The sequence below is a fragment of the Pituophis catenifer genome, unplaced genomic scaffold, assembly GCF_029215685.1.
Source record: "Pituophis catenifer annectens isolate HBS135680 unplaced genomic scaffold, rPitCat1.0.hap2 SCAF_2, whole genome shotgun sequence".
Taxonomy (NCBI): Eukaryota; Metazoa; Chordata; class Lepidosauria; order Squamata; family Colubridae; genus Pituophis; species Pituophis catenifer.
Window position 1 is genome coordinate 275,535,700 of NW_027256882.1, and position 11,626 is coordinate 275,547,325.

Genomic DNA, 11,626 nt, shown 5'->3' on the forward strand with positions numbered 1-11,626 from the left:
AAGCAGCTGTAACTTTTCTTCAAGTTCAGGTAGTAACCTGAACAACTAGGAGTTGCCTTACTGTCTAGCGAAGAGTTCTGCATTCACACTTGTGCAAATGTGCAAGGTTCAAAGAACTTCTCTGATATACTTTTTGAAGCATCCATAGTCCTGGAGGTAGACTAGGACCATCCAGTTATTTTGACTTACAAGATTCCAGGTCTTTTGCCATCAGACATGCTGGCGAGGATAAAGAGTCCCTGAAGTTGAAACTATTGAGCTATGGTAACATAGTCAGCTGCTGCTACCCTATATTTCCACATATAAATAGGTATTAACAGCATCGATGCCTATCTACTCAGAAGTAAAGCTGATTAGCATTCAATAGGACTTACTCCAGAGAGCAACATAAGACTCTTTCAGCTAGAATTATTGTCACATTTACTTCCAGTTTTAATTTCCTTTACAGTGAACCTTTGATGTTTCCTGTAAGTCTGGCTTTCATAGAGAGGATTTAAACATTTGTTTAATATTCCCACTGAAACAAAAGGAATTTCACTGGATTTTATCCAAAAGAGGGGAGGGGGGGGAAATTGTGAAGGAATAGTGATAGAATGGTCACATGACAGGATACAAGACTGCACAAAAGTTTATCCTTTAATGAATATCCACAATCTGAATCTTAACGTGGAAGGAATATTACCAAATAGGCTGCATTACAAACCATCGGTCTATTAAATCTTGATTGCTTCTGGCAAGACAGGACCAATTGCAGTTTCACATCTTGTATTAAGCCATAATGTACTAAATGTTTTATTTTTGGCTTTTGTGAAGCTATCTAACTGCTGTGTCGAAACCATGGTTTATGGTTTAGTGCAATGCTTGAATCTCATACTGTTCCATGTAAGATAAATCAGCAAGACATAAATTCAACTGGTACGTATTCTGGACAATTATCCTTAATCATTAGATAATTATCCTTAATCATAAGAAGGTACTATGTGGTCATCAGTTGGAAAAATCTAATGGATTTGATGATGTAAGAACATCATGGTTCTTATTCTTAAGTTTTTCTGTATGCATAAGTACAGCTATCTTTTCAGACAGGAAAGTCTGCAGAAGGCAAAATGATACCCTCAAAATATCCATCCAAACCAATCATGAAGCATTCAAGCACCTTTACAGATATCAGTTTGGCCTTTGCGGTGAGCCTCTTTCAGCAACCAGTAGCTTTCCCTGTTTCCCCAGCCTTTTTCACCCTTTAATGGCAGCCTAATGCTAACAAACCAAAAAAAAAAAAAGGTAAAGTTTGTGATTTTTGCCCACTCTGGAAATAAGAATTGAAAAAAAATAAATAAAAATAAAACAGATAGTTGTTATTATTGGGGATTTTTACTTCACCTCCAATCGACGTCTCAGCCGTTTGTGTTAAGCAAAGTTCTCTACAGACTTTATTTTTGTACAATATGCATTTTATAAACTTTTTATGAAATAAAGCTTCTTTCTATTGTTACGAGGTAATTAACTGTCCTTCTTGCGCAACTTTAAAGATGGCTTTTGTCTCTTGACTTTTTGGAACAGAATCTCAAAAAGGCAGGTAAGGTTTTGGGTTGTCCGCCTCGAAATAGCCAAGATGTCGGTTGCCATTGCACAATTTATGCTCCACCCTTTTTCCTGTGACATCACTCATACAGAGCTTGGATCACATGGTTGTAGGTGCCATCTTGAGTTTTTTACCTCTCCCTGCAGATGCCCTGGTTCAGTACCAGGTCATTTTATTGGGAAACAGATGTATATTAGCTGAGGGGATCTGTTGCTCTGGGGGCCCTTACATACATGACTGATGGCTGATTTCTTAGCTAATATATGGCAATTCTGCCTCTGTCCATCAACTGGCCTTGTTTCACATACTTGTGGACAGTCAGCTAGTTGAAGCACATGTGAAAGATAAATTCAAAAGCCAACCAACTCTCCAGCTCTCTGATTCATGAGGCCCTTGGGATGGCATGCACTCATCAAGACATTTTACCAATCACATGTGATTGACGGACTGTAGCAATACATGTTTTTAGGGGAATCCTTTCCCGCCTCCTAAATTTGAATTTTCCAAAAGTAAAGATATAGAAAAATCTTTTTTTACAAAGTTATATATGATCCCACTAAATAATTTTTGCGCCAAACTCCCCTGCCGAAATTTAACAAATGGAACGCCTTTCAACACGGAGAGGGCCTGGATCTTGTGAAAGGAAACCCTTGGCAATTCTAATTCTAATTGGCTGGAGGTTTAACAAAAGTCCTCTGCCTGAATGGAGACTATGCCCCTTTTTGTTTCATGTCCATGGGTGACTGCCGAAGAGTTGAATATTAGTTCTTGTTAGTTTTTATTGTGTATTTAAAATTCAAATAAAATTTTATTTTAAAAAGTTGACAGGATGGCAGGTGGAGTGTCACCGTGAAAGCATCAGTGGCTTGCATCCAAATGTTCTGTCCACCAACACAATGTTTCTCAACCTGAGGAACTTTAAGATGTATGGACTTCAACTCCCAGAATTCCCCAGCCGGCTGGCTGGGGAATTCTGGGAGTTGAAGTCCATATATCTTAGGGTTCCTCAGGTTGAGAAACATTTCACTAATTCACTGATTTTGATCCCATGTGATACTTATGCTATTTGGGGTTCATATTCTCTCTCTCTCACACACACACACACACTCATTAAATCTTGAGTTCTTTAATGAAAAATTTTGGCTACCAGCACAATGTCCCATCTATTACCATACCAACTTTGAGGTCAGCCACCCAAGTTATTTCTTTTGGAGCTGCCTTCTCTCCTCCTCACTATCCTTTTTAAAACTCTTGTTCCTTCCGTTTCATTCTTGAGGAAAGCTGCCAACTTTCCCACCATTCTTTCCAAAAAAATTTTCAAAAAATTAAATTCCCATCTACCTATGAGCTGATTTTTTTTTTTTTACTAGAAATTAAAAATATGGCCTTTTGCGGCCATATTTCAGAATAGGTCAGAACAACTTGAAGGATAAAAGTCATTTATATTGTAACGCCACATCTTTTGCACATTCTATTCCAGTTACTACAGAGGCTAATTTCATCCATCAACAGAAGCAGCCACATTAAAGCCTGGAGGGAAAGCTTAACAGCAAGAATGCTGGAGGCTGGGATGCACAAACATTTCTGTGTTAGCGGTAGCCAGAGATCCAAACCACGATAGCACTGAAACATCCTGTTCAAATGATCCACATGCCTCCTGGATTTGTGATATGATATATGCACTTGCTCTGGTTTTTATTTGGCAAGAGGTGTGTTGTGTGTGTATGAGAGAGAGAAAACGAGAGAGAGAGGGAGAGAGAGGGGGGAGAGGGAGAGAGAGAGAGAGAGAAGGGCTCTGGAATTGAAAGGCTGCCATGTCCAACGACCTACATTCACAATTCTTCCCTCATTTAGAGAGAAGGCTGATCTTGCCTTCAGACATATGCTACTTTCTAGGGACAGCTAAAAGAAGAACCTGGAATGTTAGCCTGGGAAGCTTCAGATGCTTTGCTCAGAGAAGTGGGAGCGAGTCATCCAAGATTTTGGGCAGGGTAGGAGGCCATTGACAGCTCTGAAATAAATAGCAACAAGAAAAATAACTGGTCCCAAGTTTCAAAGCACTAAGGCAGAAGTGGAAGAGCTAGTAGAGTGTCATGCCCTTGGATATTATTCTTATGAAATCGACCTTCATCAAGTGCTACTTTGTTCTGTCTGTCAAAAGAAGGGGAGGAGGTCAATGCCAAACACATCTGCATTTGTCCTTAGCTAGGAATAACAGCAACCATCCTTCTGTTGCATAAATAAGTCCTGATAAATGATTTCCAAGTATTCAAGATTTTACAGCATTTTTTTCTTTTTTACGGATAGCACATTTCCTTCCTCCCTCCCTCCTTCCTTCCTTCCTTCCTTCTCTTTCTTTTTTTTCCTTTCCTTTCTCCCTTGCCTTCTTTGTCTCCTCATGGGTAAGATACAATTGAATTAGCAGTAATACACCCTCCAAATACTACACAAAGGGTCAAAGACTAAATAGAGAAACTTGTTGGTGTATTTAATTCCCCAATTCATCCAGGATAATGCCCATCACCTCCTGCTCATTTTTTTTAAGGATGTACCGATGGATGCAAAAGGAAGGAAAACATTGTGCAAAATGCAGGAGCCTGGATAGCTCTGCAGACTAAGCACTGTAATTTAACACCAGCTGTCTGCAATTAAAGTAAGTTCGAATCTTGCCAGGCTCAAGGTTGACTCAGCCTTCCATCCTTTCTAAGATAGGTAAATTGAGGACCCAGTTTGTGGGGGCAATAAGCTGACTTTGTATAAAATATACAAAAGTATGAAGGCTATTGCTTAACACACTGTAAGCCGCCCTGAGTCTCCGGAGAAGGGGGGCATATAAATCAAATTTAAAAAAAAAACAAAAAACTGTATTTCATGTTTAAAAAGAGCCGTGGTGGTGCAGTGGTTAGAATGCAGTATTGCAGGCTAACTCTGCCCATTGCCAGGAGTTCGATCCTGACCGGCTCAATTGACTCAGCCTTCCATCCTTCTCAGGTTGGTAAAATGAGGATGCAGATTGTTGGGGGTAATATGCTGATTTTGTAAACCACTTAGAGAGGTTAGGGCTGTAAAGCATTATGAAATGGTATGTAAGTCTAAGCACTATTGCTATTTAAAAGGATCTTCAGGTTTGATTTTTTTTAAAAAAAAAAAAGATCCAGATAGCCAGTTCTCAATTGCATTTCTATCTCTTCTACAAATGCCCAACCCCAACATGTAGTTTAATACTGCACACCAAACCTTTATATAATGTACAGTAACACCTGTCTTAAAAGTATAAATAGTTCCATTGGGATATCCCTGGGGCTCAGTCTAAGCTCATTTGCTGCCTGCAATAGCATAAACCACAAGTACAGTTGTGGCATACCTAACACACCACTAATGTGTTGCTTTATAGCAAAGGCATTCTCTGGTGATCACTCAATCATATGTTTTATTGCCAGGTCTTTTTAAATGGTCAAATGTCATTCCAGAGGAAATGGGGAACGGGCTTAATTTATTTTCAATTCCCCATTCCTTACGTGGTACCGATGATTTTATTTCTCTTTCCGCACTCACCATAAGGTTATACTGTAAATGCTTTTCTAAAAACTCTTTCTTAAAACATGTTTTATAGCTGGCCAAGGTTCACACACTAGGTAGAAGTTGGCCATCTATTGTAAAAAAGAAGACAGCTGAAAATGTTTTGAAATGTTTGTGAGTGGAATAGCATGTTCAAGGAGAGAGGAATTCTAAAAATTAATATGTGTATGCACTGAAGTTGGTTCTTTCCAGGAAGTTTTAAAAATGAAAACTGCTCCCAGAAAAACATTGTGTATAATTTCTCTCTTGAGAGACATTAACTATCATAATATTGAGCGTGCATCTATACGCCTACTGAGGTTCTACAATTAAATGTCTTAAGTGGTGGGGCTGAAAGCATTTTAATTTGGATGCCTGCTTGAATACAGTATGCAACGTTCCTCTGGAAAAATTTCAGAAACAAAAAACAAGAAGAACCAAAATGAAACAAGAAGAGGAAAGCCCAATTCAGAAACTTAGAAAAAATCAGAGCTTTTTTCATTCACTGTCAGCCCTTTGAGATAGTCCAGACAGGAAACTAAAACCATTTATACTAAAATTATCTTTATTGTAAGTCATAGTAACAGAATCTCGCAAGTGTGAAGGCACCTGTTCTATCCCTTGCTTCTACTTTTCAGAGAGCCAAGGAGGGTCCCTTCTGAGATGCTTTCTCTAACCTCATCCCTTTTTTGCATTTTTTTTATCAGACTATTGTCTCAGCTGCAATATAAAGATAAAATCCACCGATCCATCCTGTGACATTCTTCTTCAACCTGCTGCCATCCACATGTAGAGAATGAGATTTATTTATTATTTATTAAATGCAATTCCAAGTTGGCTCCATAGTCAAGCTGCCTAGCAGGGTATCTGCACAGCGAGTCAAAAAAGTCAAGATGGCAGCTGCCACTACATCATCAAAGCCCTGCCCCCTTTCTTACCCCCTTATATACACCCTTTTCAGGGGGGGGAGGCTCCTTACCACTATCTGGTCATACCTGCTCACTGGAGTGTCTAGAATCGTGATGGCGAACCTATGGCACGCATGCCCAAAGTGGCACGCAGAGCCTGGCATGTGCGGCATCACTCATTTCTCTTCCAGGTTTCTGGTACACGCATGTGCACCGGCCAGTTAGTCTTCTAGTTATTGGCTTGCATGCGTGCATGATGATCAGCTGGCCTTCACGTATGCGGCAGTGCCAGAAACTGGGAGATCACCCGGACAGCTGATCGTCATGCACGCATGCAAGCCAATAACCAGAAGACTAGCTGGCCAGAGTGCATGCATGCGCCGGAAACCGGAAGTTCATTTCCCAGCGCGCGCCTGCTCCCTGGGCAGCTCCTCTTAGCATGCGTGTGCACCGGCTATGCCGTTGACGCCCACATGCAGACCCGGGACATCCACCCCCTTGCCAGCCAGGAGCACATGGCACACGACGACAAAAAGGTTAGCCATCACTGGTCTAGAATCTGTCATCCAACATATCCACAAAGATGATTAGGGGACTGGAAGCTAAAACATACGAAGAATGGTTGCAGGAACTGTGTATGTCTAGTTTAATGAAAAGAAGGACTAGGGAAGACATGATAGCAATGTTCCAATATCTCAGGGGTTGCCACAAAGAAGAGGGAGTCAAGCTATTCTCCAAAGCACCTGAGGGTAGAACAAGAAGCAATGAGTGGAGACTAATCAAGGAGAGAAGCAACTTAGAACTAAGGAGAAATTTCCTGACAGTTAGAACAATTAATAAGTGGAACAACTTGCCTGCAGAAGTTGTGAATGCTCCAACATTGGAAATTTTTAAGAAGATGTTGGATAACCATTTGTCTGAAGTGGTGTAGGGTTTCCTGCCTAGGCAGGGGGTTGGACTAGAAGACCTCCAAAGTCCCTTCCAACTCTGTTATTCTATTCTATTCTATATCTGGAGGGCAGCAGATTGTCCTATAGACCTTCAACTAATCTTCGACAGCTGGCTGGAATGTTTTTAAAAATGATCACGAAGTTGAAATTGGTCAAATTGCACAATTTCAAATGGACCCAGGTAGGAAACAAAAGAAAAGAGAGAAGTTGAGCTGGGTGTAAAAGCAAGAGAGAAAATGTGCAGTAGGAGTGCCGTCTGATGCATGAATTTCATTTCTTCTTCGTATGAGTGCGCAGGATGTTGCTGGAAAGGGTTTGCTTATATTAGGCTTGGCTGCTATGAGACATATGGATTATATCAATGCACATTATTAGATTTTATTTATTATACTTTTATGGATAAAAGTAGGAAAAGTTTTCGATTTTTTTTTTTTTTTTTTTTAATTAGATTTTATTATAACATATAGTAATACAATCGGTACATTTTCGGTTCATTGGTGCAGTTATATACATATATACATCTGCATACATTATTGCTTGTCTTTTGTTGATATTGTTTCTTGGAGCTAGATTTAATTTCAAACACTTAAAAATAATAGTGCTCAGCTCCCTCAGACTAAATCTAATACTATTCATATAGATTTTGTTAATTAGTTAAAATTTAATCTCTATTACCTTCTTTATTTCTTTCCCCCATCCATTCGTACCACATGTCCCACACGCTATAAAATTCTGAATCTTCTCTGTCATTAATTTCTGAAGTCAATTTGTTCATTTCGGCGCACTCCAATATTTTTCCAATAACATGTTCTTGAGGTGGTATTTGTTTTTCTTTCCAATACTGGGCAAAGGAAATTCTAGCGGCTGTCAGAATATGTATAATTAAATACTTTTTCTTTTTTGCATATTCAGTTTTCAAAATTCCCAGGAGAAAAGCTTTTGGGTCAAAATCAAAATTTTCTTTTATTATTTCTCTAATCCACACCCATATCATCCTCCAGAATTTTTGTGCCTGATTACATGTCCACCAGCAATGATAAAAAGTACCCTGCTGATGGTCACATTTCCAACATTTAGGGCTCGAATTGGGGTAGATCTTCGCTATCCTGGCTGGGGCCATATGCCATCTATAAAACAGCTTGTATTGGTTTTCCTTATAAGCCGTCGCCTTTGTCATTTTAAGGTTATTATTCCATATTGAATCCCATTCGTTCAAATTTATATTCTGTCCTATATTTTTGGCCCATGCTAACATCGGTTCTTTAACTACTTCCTCTGCCATATCATACTCCAATAAATAATTATATAATTTAGCTAAAATTTTGTCGTCCGTACCCATCCATATCTTATCAAATCCATTTATGCTCATTTCAATGCCGAATTCCTCCTTATCTTTTTTATATCTGGATTTAATTTGGTTATATGGCCACCAGTCTATAGAAATACCTTGTTCCATCAATTCTTCCCTTGTTTTAAGGTTCCCTCCCCCATCTAATAATTCATTGTATCTGAACGTTTTACCCATTTCTAATACATTTGGATATATTATAGCCTCCATGGTGGAAAGCCATCTCGGAATTTTCCTATAGTGCTTCTGTCTCATCTCTCCCCATATTTGTATCAAGATCTCCCTTATTTTATGTCTATGGAAGTAAGTTTTTATCTTCTTCCCAGTATCCCAGAGATATGCATGCCAACCCTTCTGGAGATCATACCCTTCTAGAGTTAACAGTCTTTTATTTCTTAGGGTTGCCCATTCTTTCAGCCATACTAGGTTTGCAGCTTTTTGATATAACTCCCATTTAGGTAATCCGAAACCCCCTCTTTCCTTCTTGTCCTGTAAATTCCTAATTGCTATCCTTGGTTTCTTTCCCTCCCAAATAAATTTCCTGATGATGCTATTGAGCTCCAGAAAGAATTTTTTATCTAATTTAACAGGGACCGTTCGGAATAGATACAATAACTTGGGTAATATGCTCATTTTTATTGCCGCGATTCTGCCTAATAATGATATCTGTAGTCTTCCCCACTTTTCCAGATCCTGTTTAATATTTCTAATCAATGGTAAATAATTATCCTCTCTAAGGGCCGAGCACCTTGATGAAATCCAGACCCCCAGGTATTTTACCTTCTTGGCGATTTGGATCTCCATTGATTCTTCCAGTACTTTTTTCCTTGCCTCCGTCATATTTTTTGTTAATAATTTAGTTTTGGATTTATTTAATTTAAGGCCTGCTACCTCCCCGTAATTGCCCAATTCTTCCAGAATTTTAGTGCCTGATTCTAATGGTTCTTCCATGATTAATACCACATCATCTGCAAATGCCTGTGTCTTATATATCTCTTTTCTAATTGTCAGACCCTTTATTTCATTATTGTTCCTAATCTTTCTCAAGAATACTTCTAGTGCTAAGATAAATAGAAGTGGGGATAGAGGGCACCCTTGTCGGACCCCTTTTCTAATTTGAAAAGCCTTAGTTAGTTCTCCATTCAGTAATATATTAGCCTTTTGTTTTTGATAGATTGTGGATATCGTATTGACAAAATTTGATCCGAATTCCATTTGGATAATTTGTTGTTTCATAAATTGCCAATTAAGATTGTCAAATGCCTTTTGGGCGTCGACAAAGACCAATGCCATTTCTTTGTTCGGGTGTTCCTCATAGTATTCCAATATGTCTATTATCATCCTTGTATTATTCCTGATTTGCCTCCCAGGGAGGAATCCATTTTGGTCGCTGTGTATTAATTTATTCAAAATTATTTTTAGCCTTCCTGCTAAAATACCCATATAGATTTTGTAGTCCGTATTCAGGAGGGATATCGGTCTGTAATTTTTAATTAATTTTGGGTCTTCTCCTTCTTTTTGGAGGAGAGTAATATACGCCTCTCTCCATGATTCTGGAATTTTGGATTCTGTTAGGGCCTCATTATAAATTTCTAACAACTTTGGTAACAAAATTTCTCCCAAATCCGAATTTTTATAAAATTCCCCTGGAAGTCCATCTGGGCCTGGGGATTTGTTCTTTTTAAGTTTTGATATTACCATTCTTAATTCTGTCATCGTTATTTCTTTATTAAGTATTTCTTTATCCTCTTCCCCGATTTTTGGAAGACTTTCTTTTGACAAGTATTGGACCACCTTTTCATTAGGAATTTGTTCTTCCGCATACAGAGCCGCATAATACTCTCGGGCAATCTCCAATTTATCTTCCTGTTTATTGTTGAGGTGGCCTTCCGGGTCTTCCAATTGATGAATTATGCCTTTCTCTTTTTCTTTTTTTAACCTATAGGACAGCCACCTGCCCGGTTTGTTTGCATTTTCAAAATAATATTGTTTGGTTCGTTTCATTTTGTACGCCAATTCCTCTTGATCTATTACGTTTAATTTGTGCCGTATAACCATCCAATTTTCTTTAACATCCTTATTATCTGGTTTATGTTGTAGTTCCCTCTCGGCTTTCCCTAATTCTTCTATCAGTGCCTTCTGCCTCTCTCTTCTTTCCTTATTCCTGTGTGCACTATACGATATTGCTAGTCCTCTTACGTACGCTTTCATTGTATCCCATATGATACCTCGAGATGTTGCCTCCTTTTCATTTACTTCAAAAAATAAATTTAATTCTTTTTTTACTTTCTCAACATTTTGCTTGTCCTTTAGAAATTGATTATTTAATCTCCATCTTGTATTTCTTCTCTTGTGCGTACATTCCCATTTAACCTCTAATGGATTATGGTCTGCCCAAATGTTGGGCATGATTTCTGTTGACTTAATATCTAACCCTATATCTCTGCTTATCCACATCATATCAATCCTAGACCAAGATTTCTTAGGATTAGAATAATATGTATACTGCCTCTGATATGGGTGCAGAACCCGCCAAATATCCACTAGATTGAATTCTTCTACCATATCAAAGAATGGTTTTGGTAAATTTTTCCTCTTTTTCTTTTTACCTTTGGTCCCCTTATAATCTCTATTTGAATCTATTACCCCATTAAAATCGCCAATTATGCAAATCTTGCTCTTATCCATCATGCTTAATCTCTCTCCTAATTTTTTATAAAAGTCTCCTAGGTTTTCATTCGGGGCATAAATTGCTGTTAATAAGATTGGACAGTTGCCTCTTTTAACTTCCACCATTAATACCCTTCCCTTCGGGTCTGCATATTTTAGTTCGGCTTTTATTTCCTTCTTGATGTACAATGCTACTCCCCTTTTCTTTTTATCAGCTAGGGATGCATAAAGATTCCCCAATTTCTTATATTCCAAATATTTTTGATTTTCCTTTTTAATATGGACCTCTTGAAGGCACACTATATCCATATTTTGTTTAGCTAATTTTGTAAAAAAAATTTTCCTCTTTTTGTTATCGTTTAGGCCATTTACGTTAACCGATATCAATTTCCAATCATCCATCTCTTAATTTTTGTATACTATCCTAATACTTCTTGGCACGTGTGACTCTTTGTGGACTTTGGTCTTTCTTTGTCTCCTTACTATCCTTATCTTCCTCCTCCTTTTCCTTCGATATCCCTTCTTTCTCTCTTATCTGCTGGGTTACTTCTTCTTTCGATGTTTCTGCCTCTAACTCCTCCTTACTACTTTGATCCTCTTCAGACGCTCG